The sequence below is a fragment of the Oxyura jamaicensis genome, chromosome 5 (assembly GCF_011077185.1).
Source record: "Oxyura jamaicensis isolate SHBP4307 breed ruddy duck chromosome 5, BPBGC_Ojam_1.0, whole genome shotgun sequence".
In the NCBI taxonomy this organism is placed as follows: Eukaryota; Metazoa; Chordata; class Aves; order Anseriformes; family Anatidae; genus Oxyura; species Oxyura jamaicensis.
Genome location: NC_048897.1, coordinates 47668283 through 47692474, shown reverse-complemented (window position 1 = coordinate 47692474; position 24192 = coordinate 47668283). Strand labels below are relative to the sequence as shown.

General features: G+C 44.0%; 2 long non-coding RNA genes across 3 annotated transcripts in view; both read right to left on the bottom strand.

Moving 5' to 3' along the window:
- The window catches only part of LOC118167471, a 55735-nt gene that overhangs the window by 19319 nt on the left and 12224 nt on the right, over nucleotides 1–24192 (bottom strand). The gene's annotated exons all lie outside the window — the stretch shown is intronic.
- Nucleotides 5398–24155, bottom strand: LOC118167475. 2 transcript variants are annotated; one of them, XR_004751158.1, is made up of 4 exons: nucleotides 24046–24155; nucleotides 23052–23238; nucleotides 20162–20614; nucleotides 5398–5958 (listed from the first exon to the last, which is right to left on the bottom strand). It is a non-coding gene; the product is annotated as an uncharacterized LOC118167475 (long non-coding RNA). The 2 variants fall into 2 exon arrangements; XR_004751157.1 differs by having other exon boundaries at nucleotides 5398–5947.

Here is a 24192-nt window from a genome sequence, read left to right as displayed (position 1 = left end):
AAAAAAAAAAAAAAAAAAAAAAAAAAGTAAATGAGCAACAACAGAACTGCCTGTTGGGCACAGAAATTGCACCTTATCATCTTAATAAGGCTATTTTGTTTTTGTTTTTTTTTGGGAGGGGGAGAAGCGGGGGGGATGTTTTCCCACACAGCCACACTGGAGCTGTCTGTGCAGTTTTGCAGAGATTCCCAGTTGGTGTAAGGCAGTGTGATGTCCAATAACTCTTCTTATGTTAATGGAGGATTTGGCCCAAGGTGTTAAAATATTTACTGCAGAGAGACTCACAGGTCTGCTATAATTATGTTTTATCTACTGATCGAACCTCATACTGTTCCCAGTGCCTTAATTACAAAACTTGGATTTCTTCCAGGGAGAGATAAACACTGGTAGACAGACGGGGAAAAAAATAATAATAATAAAAAAATAACATTTTAACATTTCCCTGGAGAAAAGGCAGAGAAGAAATCATTCAACAATAACCAGAATTAAGAAAAGATTAAGATGTTCAGCAGTCATTGCTCAAGCAGAAAATCAGATGCACTCGAAATGGGCATGAGCCATGTACCTATGTACCAGGCTGGCCACTGGCACCTGCTCACTGAGGTTCCTCTAGGCCAGGCTCAAATAACCCTCTGTACTGGGCTTTTGATGCCCCTCAAACACATTGTTCAAAAGGTTGGTACAATGTATGTATCATAGGAAATATTTCTTCTTTTCCACATGAGATTTTATCTTCTAATCATTACCGCTTGGGGTTCAAAACCTCATACAGTTCTCCTACGCCATAGGAGTTTACCAGTCTCCTTGCAATAATTTGTTCAATTTTTCAGCCAGGCTTAGAAAATAAACTAAACATAATACACAGGTAACTCACATTAATCAACACTGCTTCCAAATGTTACAAAGGGCTACACCAACCTTTCCTGTAAATTGACATCAGGAAGACAAAAAGGCATCCAGGAATTTTGCAAAGCAGAGTTTCCACCAAACCTTTCTTTCATGGATAGTGCTTTTGGGGTCCGTGAATGAGAGCAGCAGGAAATCTGTTGAAAGTCCTTTCCTGGCTGTGTAACACACACAGACACACACACACAAGGTGCTCAGAGAAGAGAAGGATGCACTGTGTTTGCAGACGCTGCATTGTGGCTGGCTGCTTCAAGCTATTTGCTGTGGGATATGCTCCCGTTTGAGGGCCAGCAGATTAATTTTTACAGGGTCACAAATGGTAACAAAGAGGAAAAAGATATAATTAATGCATTTAAACTTACTTTCACAGAAAATAAATGAATAAATAAATTATATATATATATATATGAATCTGCATATGAAAAGTGATAAATAAAAACCTGTTCTTGAAAGGCAACATGAGAAGGTTCCCTATCCCAGTGCAGAATCCCTAACAAAGGAAGGAAGATGAGGGTGTGCTGCCCTGCAGTCTCATCTTTTCTGCTCACCCCTGCCCCTTCCCAGGGGAGCTATCTACCCAAACTCAGTAAGCTGAGCAGAAGTTCAGCCTGAATCTTACCAACACCGCAGGCATCAGCCAAGAAAACAATGTGCATGTAGATAACAGGGACTGAGAAGGAAATATCCCACTCTACAGTCATCAGTGGACAGGTGGTGTCAAGAGTTCAGTTCCTTTGTGTGAACTGTTAGGAGACTTGCCAGAAAACACACAACCCAGTGATTTCACTGCTAAAGTGAGAGCTTCTTTCCGTGTAAAGCAATTAACCAAATCCAGGCCCAGTCCTTGCATAGCACTCAGAGTGCCTCTTCCTGACTTAACTCTCAGAATTAGAGCAGAAGAAGCTACACACCTTGATCATCATAAGTGACAAGACAGCCACGATTCAAGTACAAATGTTCTGAAGATGCTGCATCAGGTATTTTTATTCAGAAAATCAGAGTTAATTCCAAAACCATCTGGAACTTTAAAATGAGCCAGTTACATCATCACAATTTTTAAAATATTCCTGTACATCAGATGCAAAACGATTTACCTGCACTATTAGTCTTCATTTGTTGTATTGTGAAACCCTTCCTGAGCCTTAGTTGTGAACAGCAACCACGCAGAGCAAGGCTCTGTACAAATAAAATAGACAATTATCTCTTGACCTGCTTTTCTCATTTATATAATTTGAGCCAAATTCATCCCAGCAAACACAAAAGCCAGTGAAACAACACCCTCAGTCAGTTTAGTCCTCTCCCTCAAATCTTCTGTCAATGTTCATTTGTTTTCTTAGATGTGTTGCTCATTTCCCCTTTTTAAACACTTTCCCAGACACCACCCTGTTAGCACTTGAATATATCCTGGAATTTCCTTTTAAATTTTTTCCCACCCAGTGCTGCCTCTTAGCTTTCAAGTGATACCAACCCCTTCAAATGAGCAAAAATGAAGTAAAGGCCTCTTAGCTCCAGCAAGGAGCTTGTTGCCTGCCTTTTGGAGCTGTTAATGGACTCCCATCCCCTGGCAATGGAGAGATCTGAAGCTTTTGTGTACGAGTAAAGCAGGGGATTAATTTTCCTGGGTTTACCCTTAGGTCATGTCCCCATGAACCAAGGTGTGTGTATTTTGCAGCTGGTCTTCATCCATTTATGTACTGCACACCAGCACACAGATAGGTTTTTCCAAAGGACTTCTCTTTCTCCATACTACCAGTGACTTGGCAGATAAATCTTCCTCTTTTAACTGCTTTTTAAGTGAAAAGGGGGTACCTCCATGACTGAGCTTCAGTCTCTCCTGTGAGACTCCCTTATGGTGTCTCCAATAATCTATGAACGTGGCTGCAGTTAGTGTTTGACTGCAGACACCTGACTGAGAGCTCTCTGCAATGGAAATATGGAAACTGAACTTTTCAGCCATCACATTTCTCCATCGACTTAATTTCTGCTGACAAAATTCTGAAGGAATGAAGAAGAGATCTGCTCTAAATAATCAGGATATTTGACTTGGGAACATGATGCAGCTGCTTTAGCACTGAGAAAAAAAAATATATATATATTTTTAAATGCTTTTGTCTGTAGCATGGAAAAACATTGCAGAAATGCAGCGAAAAAGGAAGCTAAATGCCATCAGTGAAGGTTGCCTAAAACTCCTGGTGTGAAGAAAAGGAGAAGATGTCAGAATTAAATGGGGGTTCTGATTAGGCAATCTTGCTTACCTCTCGGCATAGGTTTATACTCTTTATTGTCCATTCATTCCCAGCTTGATGCACAGCTCCAATGACGTGCACAGGTGAGCTGGCCCAGCAGGACGTGAAGTGCTCCTGACGGTGGCTCTCAGGAGCAGAGCTGTGCATGGAGCCACTGATGTCCCCTTGTGCCTTATTAAGCGTAAAGCAGAGGCAGCCCAAAGTTGGTGTGCTGGTAGTGTGAGGGGCACAGGGCCCAGCCAGCCTCTCCAGGAGAAGAGGGGCACAGGGAAGGTGGCCAAGGGGAGAACATGGGCTGTAGCCATCACCTTCAGCACAGCCTCAGCTCACCGGGCCACTTCAAACCAGGTGGGGACCTGGCCCCAAATGCGCTGCTATGTGTGACTGTGGTGGTTTTACCGTGCTAGGCAGCTAGGCAACTGCTCTCTCACTCCCCCTCCTCAGATGAGGAGGGGAAGAAGTAAAGGAAAGAACAACTCACGGGTTGAGATAAGGATAATTTAAAGAGAAATATATATATATATGTATATATATTATTAAGGAAATATTATTATTAATTAAACAATTCAACTAAAGGGGAAAAAAGAGAAAGGGGAAGAGGGAGGGGAAAGGGAATAACAAAATAAAACAAGTAGTGGAAATAAAGAGGAAAGAAATTACTCTCTACTTCCCACAAATGAGCAATGCTTGCCCACGTCCTTGAAGCAGGGCCTCAACGCACACAGCCGGTGTTCGGGAGGAGGACAGACGTTTTCGCAACGAGAGCCCACCCCTCCCCTCTTCTTCCTTTTTCCACCTTTTATTGCTGAGTGTGACATCATATGGTATGGAATATCCCTTTGGTTGGTTTAGGTCAGCTGCCCTGCTGATGTTTCTTTCCCACTTTTTGCCCACCCCCTAGGAGGGTCAGAGAGAGTCCTGATGCTGTGCCAGCACTTCTCAGCAGCAGACACAACACCGGTGTGATACCACTGCTGTTCTAGCTACAAGAGCAGAGCGCAGCACTGTATGGGCTGCTGCAGGGAAAGGTAACATCCCAGCCAGACCCAGTACAGTGACATGGGAGGGCAAGTTTACAAGTCTTTTTATTAAGTGACAATAAGAACACGACCAACACAAACCATGTGCTACCTCTCCAAAAGCTATGCCAAAAAAAGTAGCGTCTGTCGTGCAAAACTGTTCTGTAACCCTGCATGGAACAGCAAGTAATACTGCTGTCTAGGGAATTAGAATGAAAGCAGGTAATATCCCCTTCCTGTTTGCTGCAGTAAGAAAAAGGGAATCCTGGCTCTATTATGAGATCAAAGATTTCTTTCATAGTTGTCGTCACAGTATAGATAAAACTGATAATTAGAAGTTGCTGTATTTTCAGTGGCTTTCTTCGTTTTGTAGGCTGTAATCCATCACGTTGCAAAGTACTGTAGTTAATTGTGTGTACTGTAGTTAACAATGCTAGCATTACTTTTTACGCTAATAGGAGAAATTAAGTTGTTGAACCTACAAACACTTAAATATGCTCTTGCCTTCAGGACTTCAATCATCCCTTTTTTTCTGTACAATCATCCATTGTTTTCTGTACTGTACTGGCTTGTATGCCCATGCGCAGGATGTAAATTTCATAGCAAGGGGCTCAGGCTGAGCCACAGTTCTGAACTGCAAAGAGAGAAACATTCTTCTTGAATGAATGAACTCAGAAACAACCACAATACGGTCACAACACCCGCTCAACTTTAAATGAACAAATATTTCATGTGCTGTTACACATCAGGGGTGTTAGACCTGAAATTCATTACCACCAGAATGATGGAATTTCCCTGAACTTTTGTTTTCTAAGCTGTGAAAAACAGACTCCATAAACACTGATACAGTCTAGCAAAGGTACACTTGGATTTAAACATTTTGTCCTGTAAACACAAAGACAGAAAAAGGGAAAATTATAAAGCCAGGTATCTTCTGGATTCTCTGTTCTTTTTTCTTGTGTTCTCATGTTCTGAATAATAAAAGAGGATATAGTTATCAACAGCAAGAACAGAATAGTTTTCTTAAGGGATATTTGTGCCTAACATAGCTTATTGAGAAAGTTTGTACAAACATCATGTCCCAGTACCTAATCCCCCCAAACAGATCAACAAAGTAACATCAAGAAAAAAAAATCTTTCAAATAAGGTGTGTGGAAAGTTAATTCATTATTTATTAAACTAGAAAACTAGAGTGTTGTTTTTTTGTTGTTGTTGTTTTTTTTTGTTTGTTTTTGTTTTTGTTTTTTAACACCAGGGATTAACATGTATATGATCAAAGCCACATGTCATATATTGGCCTCTTCGTTCTTTCAGACCATCAGTGCATGCTGGAAAAGGAAAGTTTAGCTTTTCCACACTGGGAGATGGAGAGACACGCACCAAGTCAACATTGCACTTCTGAAACACCAGAATACCCGAAGCCAAACACCCACACTGCTGGATACCACTGATAACCCAGTGTCTGTAGTGCTTGTCCTTGCCATTCTCTTTTCTCTCTGCAGCCATCCTGACCCCACCAGCGCTGCATGGCCCTGCTCAGCTGCATGCACCCTCTGCAAAGGTGGGGCAGTGCTACCTGCTACATTGCTACTGTCCCCTCGCTGCCGTGGTTCCTGGTTAATCTTCACGATGACTCAGAGTCGTTGTCATAATGCAATATCATTTTGCTGCTCCTTCGTGTGAAATCACTTGTGCCGCATACCAGGAGGGTAAACAGAGTGCTTCTCCCTTTTAAAGGTGGAAAATGAGAAGCTGGGGAACCATAAAACTGTCAGTCTGGAAAGAGACTAGAGCAAATTATTAAACAATCTTGTTATAAACACCAGGAGGAAAATAAAGAGACTAAAAAAAGCCAGAGTGGATACGTCAGGAACACATTGTACCAAACCCAAACTCATTTCCCTCGTTGATGGTATGACTGGGAAAGGGGGAGGTAGTAGATGTTGGGTATCTTGATTTTAGTCATGACAAGCTAGGAAAACATGGTTTCCATGGGCACCTGGCTGCAAAAGCACATCCCAACCAGTTGTCCTCAAACTGATGGCATGTTGGATCCTGAAGTGTCCGTGCTGCTCTACTGCACTCACTGTTGTCACGTTACTCACATTAACGATGGGAAGTAAAACTGCAGAAACATACAGGTGGCCTCAGCCAAGCCGTCTGGACCCATTGGGGACAACAGGACACGAGTGTGGTGTCTGGTCAAGGAGAGGCCATAGACAAGCCAGAACCAGCTGTGACCAGGCAGGGGGGCAAAAATGGGATGCTGATGGGGAAGGGGATGCTCTCCCCTACTGTGCTTATAGGGCTGTGCCAGACCAATGAGGTGTCAACAAGTACAACCACCCGTCTACATGTGAAAGTGTTAATTAGGGTTAGCTGTCAACATAAAACCTAATTTGAGACTAATTAACAACCTCGTTTGCTTTTCACTAGTTTCTCTGGCACGCCTTGAAAATAAAACAACTACTGAAAATAAGAATAAAAAAGCAAGATATCTAACACTTGGCTGCTACTAAGATCTTATTTAGCAGTCTTTATTTAAGAGCTTGTCTTAGGTAATGCAATGTGTCCACAGCCCCATCTCATGTTGTTATTTATTTCAGAAAAGTCAGCAATAAAGAAGACCGAAATATATATGACTGTATGTTTAAAGAAAGCGATGGCAGCTGGTAACACTGACAAGCAAACTCTGCTTTCCTGTTATTTATTGTTGTACAAAGGTATTGATAAGAGAGCTGGAGGGATGATGCACATTTCTTTCCACCTGCTTTATTGTACCACTGTAACATGAAAGGTCTCCATAGAATCATGTGGAGAAAATAAAAATTATGGTTGAGTCAAGGAAGAAATCCCCCTTGCCCTTCTTCCATTCCAGACTCATGCCCCTGTACCTTTCAGGAAGATAGTGTCTCATGGCACGTGGAGACCCTCTGCCAGACTTCTCTCACCTGAGCCACAGGACAGTTTGACCCCTTACCATGGTGCTACGGGGCTTTCAGATGACCTTCCTATTTTAGGGTTGTATTAAAAACAAACTCACTCAGATAGATGAGGCAGTCCATTGGAACAGCCCAAAGCAATGGGGACCCTATTTCTACCAGCGGAAATGTCCAGCTCCTCTCCAGGGAAGCTTTTACCAACCTGGTAAACTCAGAGTGGTTCAGTTCTCAGTTAAGAGGATTTATTATGTCAGGTTCTTGCTCAGACTACCTGCCTGGGGGAATAACAAGAAATCTCAGAGGCCAGCAGCTGTCCCACACTCACTGGGGTGTGCAGGAGGAGAAGGTCCATCAGTGAGGGCTGAAGCAGGTATCTGGGATGAGTTGGTGGAGCTGCAACTGGAGCTGCCCCTGGGTCCCTACCCAGCTGGTGGCCCTGCAGCTCACCCAAGGACAAACCACAAACCTCTTCCTGTGAAACTGGGAAATACAGATTTCTTTATCCTGTGTGCTGCATTCACACAGGAGCCACAGGTATTTATAGGCCAAGCCACGTAAAGCCAGAATGAATCCAAATGCAGACCCTTCCCCTGCATCTGATCTCTGTGATGTGATATATGCAGGCTCTGTATGTCCTTTCCCCAAGGAGGAGGAAGGTGAATGGGATGAGCATGGCCTCCTGAGCTGGGGCTGGCCGATATGATGGGATGCAGGATGCAGCTAAGCCCCCTACACACAGCCCTCCTGGAATTGCTGTCCCTTCCTGAGCCCCCACTTGCCTCCAGGGAAAGCAGCTTCCTTTGGCTTATATCAAGTCTCTGCATTCAGAGGAAAGGAAAAAAAAATACTCAGCACAGGCTTAAGCTCTAGGGATTTTCTATAGGAGTTTTCTGGGAAATTAGTCCGCTGGGGGAAAGAGCAGCGGCATGAGCTAGGACCCCTGCTCCTGTCCATATGCAGAACAGGAGGACTCAGACACAGGGCTTTATCTAGCCAGAGGGAAGGGTGACCGAGTGGCCCTGCAGAGAATTAGCCTCAGCCAGCACTTGAGATGAAATTGAAGTCTTTAATTACACATTTCAGCTTTGATTTTGAAGTTTTATTCACATAATTATCATTATCCTAATTTCACAGTTACAGAATAATAACACTACACTGGAAAAGATGATGAAAGACCATCTAGCCCTGAGGCAGAGAGCCATAAGTGAGCAGCCCAAAGTCACAGCAAGGTACTTTTGGGGATGCAGGTACGCCTGGCTACTCTATTTGTTCTGTTTCATGGCCTGTTCTAAAAGGGGAGTAGCAAAAAAAAAAACACTGCTTTCCCAAAGAGGATGATTTAACAGCCATGCAGGCTCTGTATGTGTAGTCTTAGGGAAGGGAGTGGAATGCATTGTGTTAACACTGCAGTCACATTTTTGCCTCATATATATTTTTTCCGTGTTACTGGTAACACCTTAGGGCACTGGAATGGGAAGAATTCAAACAACTCTGTTTATTTTCACTACTTACTCTCTTTGCTCCCTTATTCAAATTTAGACAAGCATCAGCTTTGCTTAACATCCACATGCATTTTAATTTCACATACCTCTCCCCTCGCCCAACGCCGCATTGTTTGCAGAAAGAATTACCCAGAGCCAGACCAAACAAGCCGTCAAGCAATGAAGATATTTCTGCTCCTGTCACATTTAAAATTTGCTCTCACTCACCACAAAACCAACAGCAGGTGAATTATGGAGAAAAGAAGCATTAGTGTTCACTGCCTGATTGTTTCTTACAATCATTTCCCACCATCAGTTCAGCTTCTTACCCTCCTTATATTCTGAGGAGGAGCGTATTGGAAACCAAGCCCTTCTCCCTGCTTTCATCTCAGCTGGATACAATAGACAGCAACCACCCCCTCCCGGTGCTGGCATGGTAAAAAAAATCAAATCGCATCACTTTTAGAAGGCTGCTAACCCCTCTGGTTCAGGCTACTGCTCTGTTAGAAATCTCTCGATGACCACTAGGTGGAGAGAGACACTTATTGTCCCCGAGTCCCTAGAAGACGTGTAAGCACCCTTCTTGCTCCAAACCCTGCGTTTCAAACTTACCATGTTCCTCCGGGCTGCAGATCAGTGGTGGGGGCTGTAAATCGTCTGTGACCAGAGACAAAAAAAAAAAAAAAACAACAACAACAAAAAAAAAAAAAAAAAAAAAAAACACCTGTGTAACCTCCTTTCTGAGCTCTGTTGCAATCCCTGAGATACTAAATCTTAAATTTGTTTGTTGATGGTGCAGGAGTGAGTTTAATATCACACACAGGAAATGCTGGGCCAAAGCAGTTCTTAGGGGTAAGTTCCTTACTGAGAGATTTATTTTTCAGAGGGTTTTGGACAGCTCTTTCTTTCTTTCTTTCTTTCTTTCTCTTTCTTTCTTTCTTTCTTTCTTTCTTTTTCTTTTTCTTTTCTTTTTATTTTTAAGACATTGGGTTTGTATCTTGAGAGTCCCAGGGGAAACAGATCAAATGCAGAAAATTTATGAAAGATGACTAAAGATGTACAAGAAATGAATTATCTCTCAAGGTATCTCAGAGATGCTGATATTAGCCATTTCCAAAGACACAGTCATCTAAGCTCTGACTAGATAAGTACATTTGGAGGTGTCTGGGGTCTTTGGAGGGGTGGATCTCTGCATCCTCTATCAGCAACAACACAACCACACCCCCAACTTGGGCACCTATATGAACTGTATCCCACTAGTTGGTACAAACTGGGGCCCATATGTCCCCATGCTGCCATTGCTGAGCATTGTAGACCACAGCAACATTAGCTCTGGACAGTAATACAAGCAACATCAGGCTTCAACATTTTCCAGCAAAAACAGATACCCAGGCAGCGAGCTGAGGAAGGTGCTCTGTACAGCAGCTAGTCTACTCACACCCAGTTGGCTGTTCCACAGCTAGGCTGGGCCTGTCTCTACCCCTCGGTAGTCACAGACATGGCTGCAGCACAAACATATCCTCAGAAACCCGAACTGCTGGTATTTACTTTAGAGACAGGACCAGAAGTTCTCCTTCTCACTTGCAGCCCTAGCTGAGAATTACAACAGCGCCCACAAACAACTGTGGGTGCTATAAAAATTATCTCAGCCTCTTAGTCACCTTTCAGTAGCAAATACCTTGAAAGTGCTTGGCATCGGTTTCTGCAAGTTTCTCACTTCATGCCTGGTAGTAAACAACATCATCCGTCAAACAAGACATGAAGGTTGCCATGGAGCTCCTGCATCATTTCGATCAAGGAAAAGTTAATGTTTCAAGCACAACATTTTGATGAGGATTTTCTGTGGGGTCTTTTTTTTTTTTTTTTTTTTTTTTTTTTTCCTTCTGCATTCCCTGATAGAGGGATCATTACCTATGACCAGATAAGAGACGCACTTGGCAGCTACAGCATTCATTTGCCAAGTTCGGTGTAATGTACTTCCAAGAAGAACATCTGGCTCTGTAATTTTGTTCCTTGGCAATGCAGCTGTTGTCTACACGGCTGACTACCCCTCTCTGCTGGCAGCTGTGAAACTGCATTGGGGCATGCTTTGGACGCAGATTGCAGCTTTACGGTGTCTGGATGTTCTTTGCCCTTTCCTTCATCCCAAATTTGCCTATGCCTAAGATTTTTTTTTCTTTTTTTTTTTGCTTTGCAAATGAGTGCAAGGTGCAGTCCCTTAAATTACACCTCACTACAAATGGAAGCAACCAGGGAAGAGCCTGTTCACCTACTCACCAAAATTAGCAGCAGGTGTTGGTACAGGAGCTGAAGACCACTGTGGAACCACAACACTTGCAGCTGACAGGCACACATGATCCTATATTGTCCCCATCAGAAACAAGGTGTGGGAGAGAAAGGAACTTCTGTCTCAACTGCAAGCTATTTTATAGAAGCTTCACTGAGATATTAAGTGAAACTGAGACAGAAGTTAAAGAGTTTTTAAGAGAATTTAAACAGGAGATGTGTTAAGGAATAGTAAAAATACAGGACGTGCAGATATTGAGCCACTACTGTTAAATTGCCATAGGGGGCATGTAGTGTTAAGAGCTACAATACTTCTTAAACACACACTGACCACTGGCATGGTATGTCACTTGCAAGCAAGGATTTTTAGAAAGGTTTTATTCAAGACTCAGAGGATAAACACCATGGAGCAATGGCCTGAGGCTAAAGGAATTACAGGCTTTATTTTCTGTTGGAAGAGAAATTCCTGGGCAGAAGAAGTAAGGTATTAGCCAAGGATAGGCAAAAATGTGGATACTGTGACAGACACCATAAAGCCAACTTTAGCAGGTGGGTGAGAGAAATGAGCCATGCATGGAATAAACTGTTTACTGTTATACAAGATCCACTGTTGGACAGAGTCTCATGCTGTACAATGCCGAGCCTCCAGACAGCACTGACGGATGCCTTCGTGTTGAATAGCACAACAACACATGGTATCGACTGTCTGAGGGGGACTATCAGGAACCGTATGGAGGAGAACCCTGGAGATGCTAAAAGCCCCCCTTCTGAAGTGATAATTCCCAGAAAACCAACAACTGGAAGAGATGTAAACAGCATTTCTTTTGGTATCTGTAGGCAAGGTTGCCCGCTCAAAAGGAAGACAGGTAGGAAGCAGCCTGATTTCTGCCAGGAAAGAAGGTGACGTTGGTAACGTTTTCCAGTTACGTCAGACAAAGGTGACTAACAATAAAACATGAAAACAATAGATGGGCCTTTGCAGAGCAGTGCATTGCACATGGAAGGGGAAACAGATGAGGGAGGTGCTTACAAACTGGGCAACAAAGAGAAAAGATAGAAGAGGCTGTAAATTACGTAAGGGTGAAAAGCAGTCTGGGGAGGACTGAGTACCTACTTAGAGCAACCAGATCATGTCTGGAATTTAGGGTTATGTAAGGAGAGTATCTGCATATGCAGAACTATCTTAAACAGAACATTTAAAGTTTTCTCTTTTCAAAAACAAAAAAAGGAATTTCCCCAGTCAAGTTTCCACCAGACAAACACTTCCACCAAACTGCATTAGGATAAGGAACCCTGAGGCAAAATACCACATGAAAACAAGAGTGTAAGTCCACAAAAAAAAGCAATAACAAACTTGCATATGTTGTGGCCACCATCACAGTGTCCGGCCCAAGAAAAAAAGAAATAAAAAATTGAGGTGTCCAAACATTACTATATAAGAGTCTGCTCATGTCAGAAGCAGGTATAGCCCGAGTGAAGGGATCACAAGAGCACTTCATTTTAAGTTAGTTCCCAGGTACAAGGCAGCGTCCCCTCGTGAACAGGGACGTTAGTGTAACTGAGCACAGGGGTGTTACAAGTCTATGTGCCTGATCCCCAGAGGGTGGGAGTTCTGATAGACCATGATAACAGAGTTCGACAGCCCAAGGTGATATAAATACTACTTTTCATTTGTTCTGTTCCCACTTCAATCCTTTTTTTTAAAAAAACAAAGAGTTGGAGGATTCAAACTGCAGTTCGCCTCTGAGGCTCAGCACAACCTCCGGAGCATATAAACCTACCATTTTCTGTCAGGTACAACTGAGTGTTTGCTACAGCTCCCTGGTGAGTTGCTATGAAAACTAGTGTCAAATTAATAAAAGTCTTGGCAAAAAAAAATGTCAGAGGGTCAGACACTGCTCCATGTTTGCGGCTGTTAATTACAGAGCAGCAGGAGAAGCCAGGATGTCACTCTGCTCAGCGGCACTCAAACCAGAAAATGCCTTCATGGCTGGACATGGAGGTCAGCTGTGGAAAGAGAAAGAAGCAAATAGCTTGCTAGCATTTGAAAGCCCAAATTTTCCCCGTACACCACAAAAACGAAGTTGTGTACATCCACAGCGGGACAGCTGTGAGCAGCTGCGTACTGTGAGGGGTCAGCTCATGGATATGTGAAGCTGCTGGCTCAATCAGCTCCGGTCTGCTCAGGCATAAACATGGTTTCTGTGCTCTGGAAGGCAGAGAGAAGACCTTCTCAGAAGTTTCAAGCCCATGTTGATTCTACTCTTCTCAAAACCATAAACTTGACAACTTCTTGGCTCCCAAACTGACTTGTGTCAGCCAGGAGCCAGGGGACTTGCCAGCCAAGGAAATCCAGCCACAGGCAAGTGTCCAGGTTTGCACTTTGCCCCTTGGGGCAGAACAGCTGCAGCTGGTGTGAGCTGTGTGATGCAGCAAGTTCAAATCCAAATCCAAGCCTGGTCAATGAGGATGGTCTAAACACGGACAGGATGGAAGAGATGAACAAAGGAGAGGCCCGTGTCATCAGATTTTCTTTGTCTATGTCTATAAAGTCTTTGATACAGCTGAGTAGGGAGAGTGAATGTACTTTTCCAAGTCACATCTCCACTAATTATCTTCTGCAATGGAGAGAGTCAGAGGATTTCCATGTTGAGCCCACAGGTCATCTGCACTACAGCTGAGTAGCATCCAGAGGACAGTGTTGGCACCTCACGCTCAGTCCTCCCCAAATACTGAAGAGTGACAGATCCCATAGCAGGAAAACCCTGCAAACAGCTCGCCTGACCCTGGTCTTGCACTTGGAGCAATGTGCTGTTGGCACAGCACATGACTCAAAGGCATTTAACTGAGAAGATAACCACTGATTCATGAGTCAAGGGCATGGGCTGCTATTTCTAGCAATACCACTACAAAACACGTGAGCTGGACAGCCCTTTCCTTTCTGGTTCCCTCCTGTCATTTGCACCCTTAGATTGCAAACACCATGGGGCTGGGGGTGCTGAGTTTCCCTGTATGTTTTTACAGCATTTAATGTAACCACTGTGGTCTTCTACGCACTGCTGAATGCAAATCCTACATGCCAGCACAAAGCAACCAGAGCAGGGACAGTAACAGGAGGACAATTAAATTAAGATACTATGCAAACTTTCAATGAAAGCACAAACCAACCCTTTCCCTGAGATAAAAACAGTTAGCTAACTTTTTCCTTATTTCCACAAGCAGGCACTCACCCCAGTTCCATCAAAAGCAATGCAGGCAGTGACATGGTTGAGTGCTGAAAGGCTGTTGCTCTGCTATTCATGACATGACAAGCTGCAGAAAAGATCTGTCACACGAACCCCCTCTCATACGATTTCCCAGTGGACTGTTTTCCAATGCCTGTTACCTCAGTGCAAATCTGGAAAAGAACTGAGAACTGAACCTGGTCAAAAAAGTTGGGAAGTCTCACGGGGACAGATTTGCTGAGGAGCTTGGCAGCTCCTTCTGTGGGAAAACCTACAAAGTAAGGTTTTGGAGTTTGGTTTTTGTTTTTGCCAATAATTAAAATATGGCCCAAGATGGTCTAGATGAAATTGAGAGAGGCAAGAACTGTCTGGTGACAATCTGAGCTGCACTTCCAATATGTTTAAAATTAATAATGCTCAAGACACTGGAGAATAAGGAGAGATGTGTAAGTACCATGCCATTATTCAGACACTTAGTGAACAGGTTTAAGTGGGACTTATTATTTACCCAATAGCTAACATGGCAAAATTGTTCTCAATGGCCATTTTGAAAGCAGATGAATCTCTGAAGATCATATAGAGGAAAGATTAAAAATCACTGGAGCATTTCAAATTGTGTAATAGTAACAAGCTGAAATGAAGAATCTTATTGCTGATGTTCATTTGCCACCAAAGGAGAGGGCTCTCACCTGTGACAGACAGAAAGACATGACATTTTCCAGTACTCAGGAGCTTTCCCATCTCAGGTATAGTTGTATGGCAGAAATAGAGATGACAGGAAGGTTTGAAATATTTTCTGAGGCCATCAGGTTTATTTGCAATTGTGTACCTAAACAGCACGTGCCCTGTGGGGCTCTCAGCTCAGCTGGTGACTGCGATGAAGGTTGGTGGGCTCATGACTGAGCATGGGAGCGTGATTGTACTTCAGAGTCAACACAAGCTCTTTGGCCAAAGCATTAAAGATGAATTGGTCTGGAGGGTATGATTACGGAGTGGTTCCTGCAACACTGTGCTCTCAGGCTGCTTTGATGCTTGAGCTGAAAAAGAAAAAGGAAGGCTTCACAGCTGGGTCCCCTGACAAAAGCCAGTGCACCATATGGTCACAGGGCTCAGATGAGCACAGCAGGCCCAAGGCTTTGGGAAAAGCATTTCCAAGAAAAAAAAAATCCTACTGGGTGATGCCTACTGAGAGCAGGCTGTGTCTTCAGATCGCCTGCCTTAGTTAAAGCACGTAATCTGGAGTTGTTCTCCTCCTGTCGATGACGAGCAAAGTCCATCAAAGAAGTCTGAAGCTTAAATTACAGATGCTTATCAGCTGCTTGCTGTTTTTAAGTTAGTTCCTCTAATGTTTTGCTTCATATGTTAAATAAACCCATTTGTTTCAAGGCGTCTGTTCATCTCCATACAGCACTGATCACAGCCCTCTGGAGAAAGGATGCAGAGGCCTCTGCCCAAAAGCTTTTTCCACAGGCTAGGAGGAGAAGCTACATGTTTCCCAGAACATCTGAAAATACAGAGTTCATCCCCAATGTAAGCCAAACAGATAGGTTAGATGCTTGCCGTTCACAAGACAGAGAGACAAGACAAAAAAAAAAAAAAAAAAAAAAAAAAAAAAAAAAATGAGGATAAGAGGATGGATCCCCCTCACCACCTCCTAGACATTACTCACTGCTGTAACAACCAGCAACCTGTATTTGACTATTACAAAATATGTCTTAAAGACAGCAAAAAAAAAATATGTTGAAGTCAAACTCAGTCAATAACAGTTCACTGGGAACCGATACCCTTATTACTCATGAAAGCTGCAGTTTACAGCATATTTGTTTTGAAAGAAATGATGATAAACACAAGAACCTAAAGTCATGATTTCTTGTGTGACTAGAGGATTCTGTACAAGTTATTGAAATATTCTGCAGTTCCAGTCCTTAGAGATGCCTGTGGAGACAGGCATACAAAATAAATGCATGTACTTCATTTTGCATTGCAACAGAGAGGAGCTCAAGCTGCGTGGTATATCTGATAACAGAATCACAGACTGGGTGAGGTTGGAAGGGACCTGTGGAGGTCATCTTGTTCAACCCCTCTCCTCAAGCAGGGTCACCTACAGCCAGTTGTCCAGGCCTTATGTCCAGGTGGTTTTTGAATGTCTCCAAGGATGGAGGCTCCATAACCTGTCGGATGCATTACAAGACCTTTGACTTCAATAAAGTCAAACCGAATTTGAAATTCTCGTGAGTCATCTTTGCCTACTAAATCACCATTACAGAATGCATTTTCATGAAGACAGCATGGCTTTAAATGTTGCTGAAACAAGGAAAAAAACCCACAGGGATTCCTGCCACTTAATAGCAGAAACTGAAAGCAAACCCAGACAGCTCTGAGATGGTGGCAAATGTGCAGCCAGGCTCATTTTATACAAATGTGCCACAGTGGGAGCACAGGGAGCAGGGAAAGGAAACTGGCTCTTAGGAACTTAGTACCATATTGCAGAATTTAGCAGTCACAGTTCCCCAGTGATACACTATGCCTAAATTTCACAAACAGCCATCGTTGAATAAGCAGTGCTTCCTAATGAGAAATCTCAGTGCCCTCTTGGTAGAGGAATAAGCCACACAACAGTGAGAAAGAGGTGGCACAGATGGGTGAAAAAATTTCTTAATCAGCCTGAAAGAGCCAGGAACACCTACCATGGCATGTCTGCTCTGCAAGCCATAGCTGTGACTGCAGCTTAAGACACACACAGAAGCTAAATATGTCATCTCAGGTACATTGACAGCTGTATCACCTGCAGCAAAAACTCTGCCAAGCACAACAAATCCTGCATTGACCTCTTGGGAAGCACTGGGGATATACACTTTAGAGAGCACAGGGACACAGTGCCATGGCCGGAGCTCAGAGAGCCCAGGCTGTGGCCCTTGAGCTAAGTGCAATTCATACATCATAAGGGGGGGGGGGGGGCTCCATGGTGGAGAGGGACTGAGCCAACAGGGCCTCTCAGGGTGGCAGCACCTGGTGGCCCCCTCTGCAGTGAGCTCCGGGGATTCACTCCAGCTGCTCCCCAAAGCCCTCATTTATCCCTCCCCAGCACCCCAAGGTACTTTATATGTGTCTAATGGCTGCAAAAATTGCCTGTGAGTACCCAGCAGACACAGCAAATTAAGATTTTTCTCCCTCTGCCTTCCAGTATACCTTCAGGAACCTGTAGGTCCCAAGGCCTTGCTTTAATGCTCTGACCTTAGGCCTCATGCAATTTCAGACACAAGTTTCTGCAGCCTGGGTAGGATGCATGTGTTCCTCATTTGTTTAGCAACACACCCTGATGCTGCTGGAGAAAGAGCACAATTGGGTGATACAAACCCAACTGCTACAAATGGGGAAAAAAAAAAAAAAAAAAAAGAAAAAAAAAAAAAAAGTCCCCTGCTGCTGCCAGCTCTCCTCCCATCACTCTGTCACTGATGAAAAGCTGGGTTGTCCTGACAGAGAGTTAGAGAAGTTCAAGTTCAGCCCACAGAAATACAACATGAAGGAAAACAATATATACCTGGAACAGTTCTTGCCTTTAACAGGCTCACTGTGAGGTCTGACCAAATGCTTTCTTGGTGACAGCCAGCAAATAGGTTGGTTTAGGTCTGCCACAGACACACACCCCTCACATGCTGCAGGAGTTGGTCTCTACCCTGAAGGTTAACAGTTAAAAAAAAAAAAAAAAAAAAAAAAAAGCAACAACAAAAACCAGCATTTCTCTTTCCTGTTTTACACATGAGCTAAGGGCATGGCTTAAATGATCTACTCCACTTACTCATGTGTGAGCAGTGGGTTTGGAAATGGGGTGTCCCTGGGTCTCATTGAAGTGCCTTTGCCACAATGCTCTGCTCAGGATAGGCTCAGCAAGGAGACACAGCAGAGAAAAAGGCCCATCACAATCTTGCTAGCCCTTTGTTTTCCACCTTGGTCCTTGTCCCATCTGTGTGCTCCTGAAATGTGGAGGCAGCACCAGCCTTCTGCTTATTTTTGAGTGGAGGCAGAGAGATCCCATGAAGCACAAAAGCACATCCCCTCCCTGGAAGCAGCCTGCTCCCTTCTTTCCAGGAGAGTAAAAACTCTGCATGAATGTTTTATGAATCAGCTGTATGCTCATTCCAATGATAAAGCCAGCTTGGCAATCTGTCCTGAAAGGGGGAAGCTGAAAACTTACAGATTCCAACTGGCATGGTTTTAGACGTGAACGTTTTCTCCCCGTTGGAGACATAACTTTAAGTCACATCTAACTTGGGGAAGTTTATCTGCTTCTAAAGAAACTGCGGATTATGTCCCAAGCATTACTCACAAGTGAACAAAATAGATTTATCCCTTTAATGACTTCACTGAGTACACGTATGCTCTCTGATAATTGGTCACAATTTTGGTGCACTTGGTGCAGTTTGATTTCCTGATTGCAGCCCTTTTACATTCTCAGCAGTCCACCATCTGCAGTTGCAAATGATATTTTAAGATACAGAAGAGGCATAATGAGGTTCCTTCTTGTTTAACCTCCTGCTGTATTGCTCAACCTAAAATAAATGTAATTTAGAAAAGAATCCTCTACAGGAAACACCATAGGTAGGTAGGAAGAAAATGCCTAACGTGGTATTCTTCTTGCTCTGTTAATCCCAGGCTGAACACATACCTAAGTCCAGTTCTCCCCACTGTCATATGGAGATGAGTAAATGGATTTTTTTTCAGACATCAGCTTGAGGATAGGAGAGAAGAGGAGAGGAATTTAAAAAGCTATATAAAACAGCCATGGAAGACAGAAACTAGACGGGAGAGACGGCAGAGGTGACAGCCAACAATTTTCTGGAAGGAAGTGAGAGAACCCTGATGCAAACAAAGAGATGCACCAGACCACCGGATGCACATATTCCACCATCCAGAGGGTACTTTCACACCTCCAAGGAAAACTGATCCCCAAAGTCCAAATGCAGATACCTATAAACAGAACAGCTGGAAATACAGCCGCTAGACAAGTACCACCAGCTGCATGGATGGGTAACACAGCGCTATCTACAGTCAGCAATGCAGGAAGAACTACAAATTAACAAGCTGATCATCATCTTTCCTAGTTGAAAATAATCCCTCCATCCCTTCCCCTTCATAAACACAAAAATACACAATGTTGCAGGTCTCATTAGATAGCAGCTGTCTTTGGGAAAGAAGTTCAGCGATGAGGGTACTCTGATGAGCAGGACATGAATCATCCTTTGCTTGACCTGTTTTATAACTTCCTCATTCCAAAGGGAAACCCAATGACACTAATTATATCCATGGCAGCAGCGTGAAACAGGAGACTCCCTGCTGCTGGTGTGGACCACCACGGTGGTGGTGATGGTGGCAGTATGACTGATGGTGTGTGATGGCTGTAAAGAGGCCTGCTCTCACTCAACAAGCCTCAAAGCCGAACCTCAGCACCTACCCATTCAGCAAACTGCCTCTAAAAATGCTTCACGCAGAGTGCTTCCATCCCCACTGTGGTCAATGCTAAATTGTTATTTTTTCCTCCCTTTTTTACTGCTTCTGCTTTTCAACATATCAAATTCACTTGAGATCTCAACTACCATTTCACCAGGGTGGGAGGCTGATGGATGGGGCTGCCAGCAAGAAAGGGGAACAGAGGATGGAGGGAATAAAGATAAAATGCCTTCATTTAAATTTTTCTTACCGCATTGTGGAGGCACATACAGACAACCCAAGAAAAAAGAGGAACCACCCCAAGCCTACTCTATCTAGGACTAGGGGTCCAGGAGGCTCCCCTGAGAGCATGGTGACTACAGGGATGCTTAAAGTCTTGATTTCATTTAACTGCAGGAGTCTGGCTCTTAACATCTCACAGCCCAGAAAAGGTGCTGAATCTGACCTGGCTTTGAACTGCACAGTGATAATTAAGCTCAGTATGGTTCTGCTATGCTCAGTCTGATACCAATACAATGCCTGTCCCCCCTCGCCCCCCCAAAAAAGAAAAACCCTCTGACAATCCAACATACTGGACAAAGGATAAGAAAAAAATGTGAGAAGATTTACCTGAAGTCAATTTACAGTTCAGCAGCACTGCCAGAAACTTCATTCCCACATCAGCGCTGGTAGGTGGAAGGAGGGAGGATGGACGAGACTGTTTCTAGCAGAGAAAGGTGGGGAGAAAAGCTTCATGGCAGTGCAGTCACCTTCCAAACCCCCCACCCCCTGGAGCTGCTTCCTATGGGTGAGAATGTAGGGACAGATCTGTTCAGTTTAGGCCAAGAAGGGATGATGCAGGGGAGGGATAAGAAGGGCAAGGCCTAATGAAAGATGAGATAAGGAAAATAGTTAATGGAGAAAATTCCTCTGACTTACAAGCTTTAAGCTCATAAGATTGCATAAAGGAAGATGACAGGAGGCACTGGGGAAAAATGTGGCAGTGGCAGATTTGGTTAGGGAAGGAGAGCTGGAAGAGCACAGTACAGATTTTTTTGTTTGTTTGTTTTTCCCTCTGAAAGCCTGCAGAGAAATAGAGAATGGATTTAATTGACAAACATACTGCTCATTGCAGAGCTAATTAACAAATTTGCAAGTCCTTCACCTCCCACAGATCTCACCAAAATTCTTCTCATGGGCCTTGAACTCACTGATCCCTGAGGAAGCAGCTGCAGGGACTGTCCTGTCAGATCTGTGCTGATGAAGATGAAGCTGATGCTTCCACATAGATGTGTCGGAACTGGACATACTATGCAGTCCCAAGAATAGATCTGCAGCCAGTTAATTTGTTAATTAACAAAAGGTCAGAAGCGCTTCAACTACAGCACAGCTATTTGCTTGAGAATCTTTGCTAGCTAGCACCTCAGGTGACAGCTTCCCTCCCCAGCGCTAGTAACATCTGCCTATATCTATTATGGTCTCCTTTAGCCTCTCTTCTTGCCATGATGATCTTGGCTAGAGGCTTGTAAAATGAGTGGGAAGAAAATTGGGTTGGATAGCTGAGAACCACACGGAGCAAAGCAAGCTTTCCAAGCATTCAGACTAGTTGGGCTCACTGTTTTACTTCAGGCACGTCTTGTCAAACTTCATGGCTTGAAACCAGCCTGCTCTTATTGGATTTGTAAGATGGGAAGGACTGAGATCTTGTGAGAAAAGCTGGCCGTTTCTAACTTGATTAGTGAAAGAGCAAAAAAAGCCCTGGATCCAGATTAAATCACAAGACCTGAGCTTTGCTGATCGTTACTAATAACCCTATGACTTCCACGCTGGGGCTCGTCAGCAGCTCTGCAGAAGCAGTTTAAGGGTAGCTGAAAATTGCACTGCAACTGCACAAGGGTCAGGTTAACCTAAAGCACTGCCACTTGCAATTTACAGGTTAAGAAATCTCGTTCGACATGGCAGGATTGCCTCAAACTTTGATAGACTTCTAGGCAAGAGAACTGGGCTGTTAATTCACACACAAAGTCAGTGCCAACTTTGCAAGATACAACCCCAGGTTGCAGAGGGGTTAATGTTGTCTCAGCCTCCTGAGAGAGAAGTATAAACCAAAGTGATTATATGTTCTTGCAACTAAACCAGCTCTTAAGATGTTTTGGTCCAGCTGATCTGAATGGTGCCAAACCAAGTTAAAGTAATGAGGTTAAGGAAAACATATGCTTTTGGTCCCTTTGTTTATAACTTTATCATAACTCTGCTAGAGCTGTACATGTCATCTCTATAGGTAAGGCAAAATTGTAGCACTGACTTTGAGAGCCCTATAGGCAAGATGTCAACTTTCCTCAACTTCAACATAAACTAATTTTGTTGCCTCTCCCAGGAAAGCTATTAGGTAGAGTCTAATGAGTGTCTGGGTTTCCATTAAGCATGCTAAGGGATGTAATTATTTTATTGATGCATCTTACCCCACAAGGTACCTATACATAAGAACCTGGAATTGGAGGAGTCTACAAAGACCCTCCAGTTCAGCCCCTCGATACTGTAAGAACCACAAAAGCTAACTCCTTTAAGCAATTTCAAAAGACCCTTTAAAGAAAGGTGAGGAGAAGAACAAAGTGTCTTAAGCCTCTAGAGAAACCACAAAGGAATTCCACTGTTTAACATCTTACAGAAAAATGGAAGTGGACACAGTCCTGCTGAGACTGCCCAGCTTTATGGTCAAAGCAACACAACCCTGATGAGAGTGGTGGAATGAACCATATGGATTTTGTTGTAGGCCTAAATCTGGTCTAACTAACAAGGCTTGCCTTAACTAGAGCTGTGGCTGGTGTTGGAAAAGCTCACAGATAAATTATGTCTGTGTAAAATGGGAAGTGAGTTAGTTGTTTCTGTCTGATAGAGGCAGTGGGGAACTGAACCATGAATTATTGGATTTATTTTTATTTTTGCTTCCTCAGGCTCTATGGTTACCTCGTAACAGCATACGCTTACAGGTTTTGCAAATTTATCCAACAAGGTCAGTGGGTTGGCAAGCAAAGGCACAGAGAGTGTCAGTGCACCAACCCAGCCACGTAATAACTAAACAGAGGGACAAGCTTGCAGTTCGTTTCAGCTGCAGCAAGGAGTTTAAAGAACAAAATCCTGTAACTTGATCTCTTCCGGGATGACCCAGATGTGCTGCTGGTGGTGGAAATGATCAACAGAGTAACTGCTTGGACAATGGGGCTTTGGGTGCCTGGAGCTCACAAGTTTTGGGGGGTAGACCTCAGCTTTTGGCTGTAGTTTTGAAGTTAAAAGGATGCGACCCAAACTCCTAACTGGAAGTAACCCTGCAGTGATGATTGTGGCAATGGGTATGGTGCTGGGTTTAACAGTACCTCTGAAGATCCCTCTTGTCAACAGAGAGGAGGATGTGGAGAAGATAATGAACATGGGGCAGGTTGCAAAAATTACTGATTGACTGAGACACCTGTTAAGAGGCAGGCAAACAGAGACCTGGGGCTATCCAGGTAAAGAAACAAACCTCGTTCAACCTCATTCCCTTGTTTTATCCATTGAGCACCTCCTGGGGAAGGTGTTGAGAGCCTGGTCCATCACACTGCTGGGTCACTGAATAGCTCAGGGATGGGATTGGGCCTGTCCAGGCAAGACTGTGGGTGGGTCTGCTGAGTCCCCATCACTGCAGACATTGAAGAACACACAGACTGGGGCTAAGAAGGTTCATTATTAGGATTGTGCTGGTCTTTACACTTCCAGGTGTTTGTCACTCAGCAGCTGTGTGAGCTTGGGGGCATTTTTTTCTAAGCAGGCATGAGCAAGGCAGGGGAAGCCTGTAGCGCTGGTGTGCTTCCCCGTGGAGCCCCAGCGGGGGCTTGTTTCCCCCTTTCAAAGCCTTTTAATCTTATGGAAGGGAAACGCGGCCAGCAGGATGTGCCGAGCCGCTGGACTAGGCTTTATGTCAATGTCTGGCTTGTTTCTGCTGGAAACTGCAAAATCTTTCCTGTGGAAGAAGAAGCAGGGAGTTTGGCCCTTCACGTTGCCCACATATAGACTGCTATATATTTAAATTGAGAGAAGACAGGAGGCACGTGAAGGGCCAGAACAAAACGGAGATGGGGGGGCAGGGATGGCACAGTTCAAAGCTGTTTTTCCACAGAATGCTATGGGGAGTTTATATATATATATATATATATATATATATACACACACACATTTTAATTCCTGTAACTCTTTATTTCTGTTTTAGCTCTCTATCTGTATTTAGAAAGCTACACTGGAGCAGGGGGGTGGGGAGAAGGAATCCCTCTTTTTCTCATTTGGGTAAATGAGGGCGAGCATAAGGGATATTTTCTGAGTGTCCAACTTGAAAAATCAATGATTTACTATTTCAAACCAAGTTTTCTAAAGAGCTGTAGGCACAGAGCACTTTCACGTTCAACTCTACCTACCCTCTATACCCCCTGCCTGCTTTTCCACCTCCCCCCCCCTTCTCCTCCCAAATGTGAGAAAATACCGACCCCGGGATCAGCGGGGATCACTCCTGGGAAGAGCAGAGCTGACACCGCCGAGGCAGCAGCGGGGCTCCCAGCCTTGCCGTACCCTGCACGGCCGCGGAGGTCTAACGCCTCTCCGGAGTCCTCCTCGTCCGAATCGGTGCCGGCAGC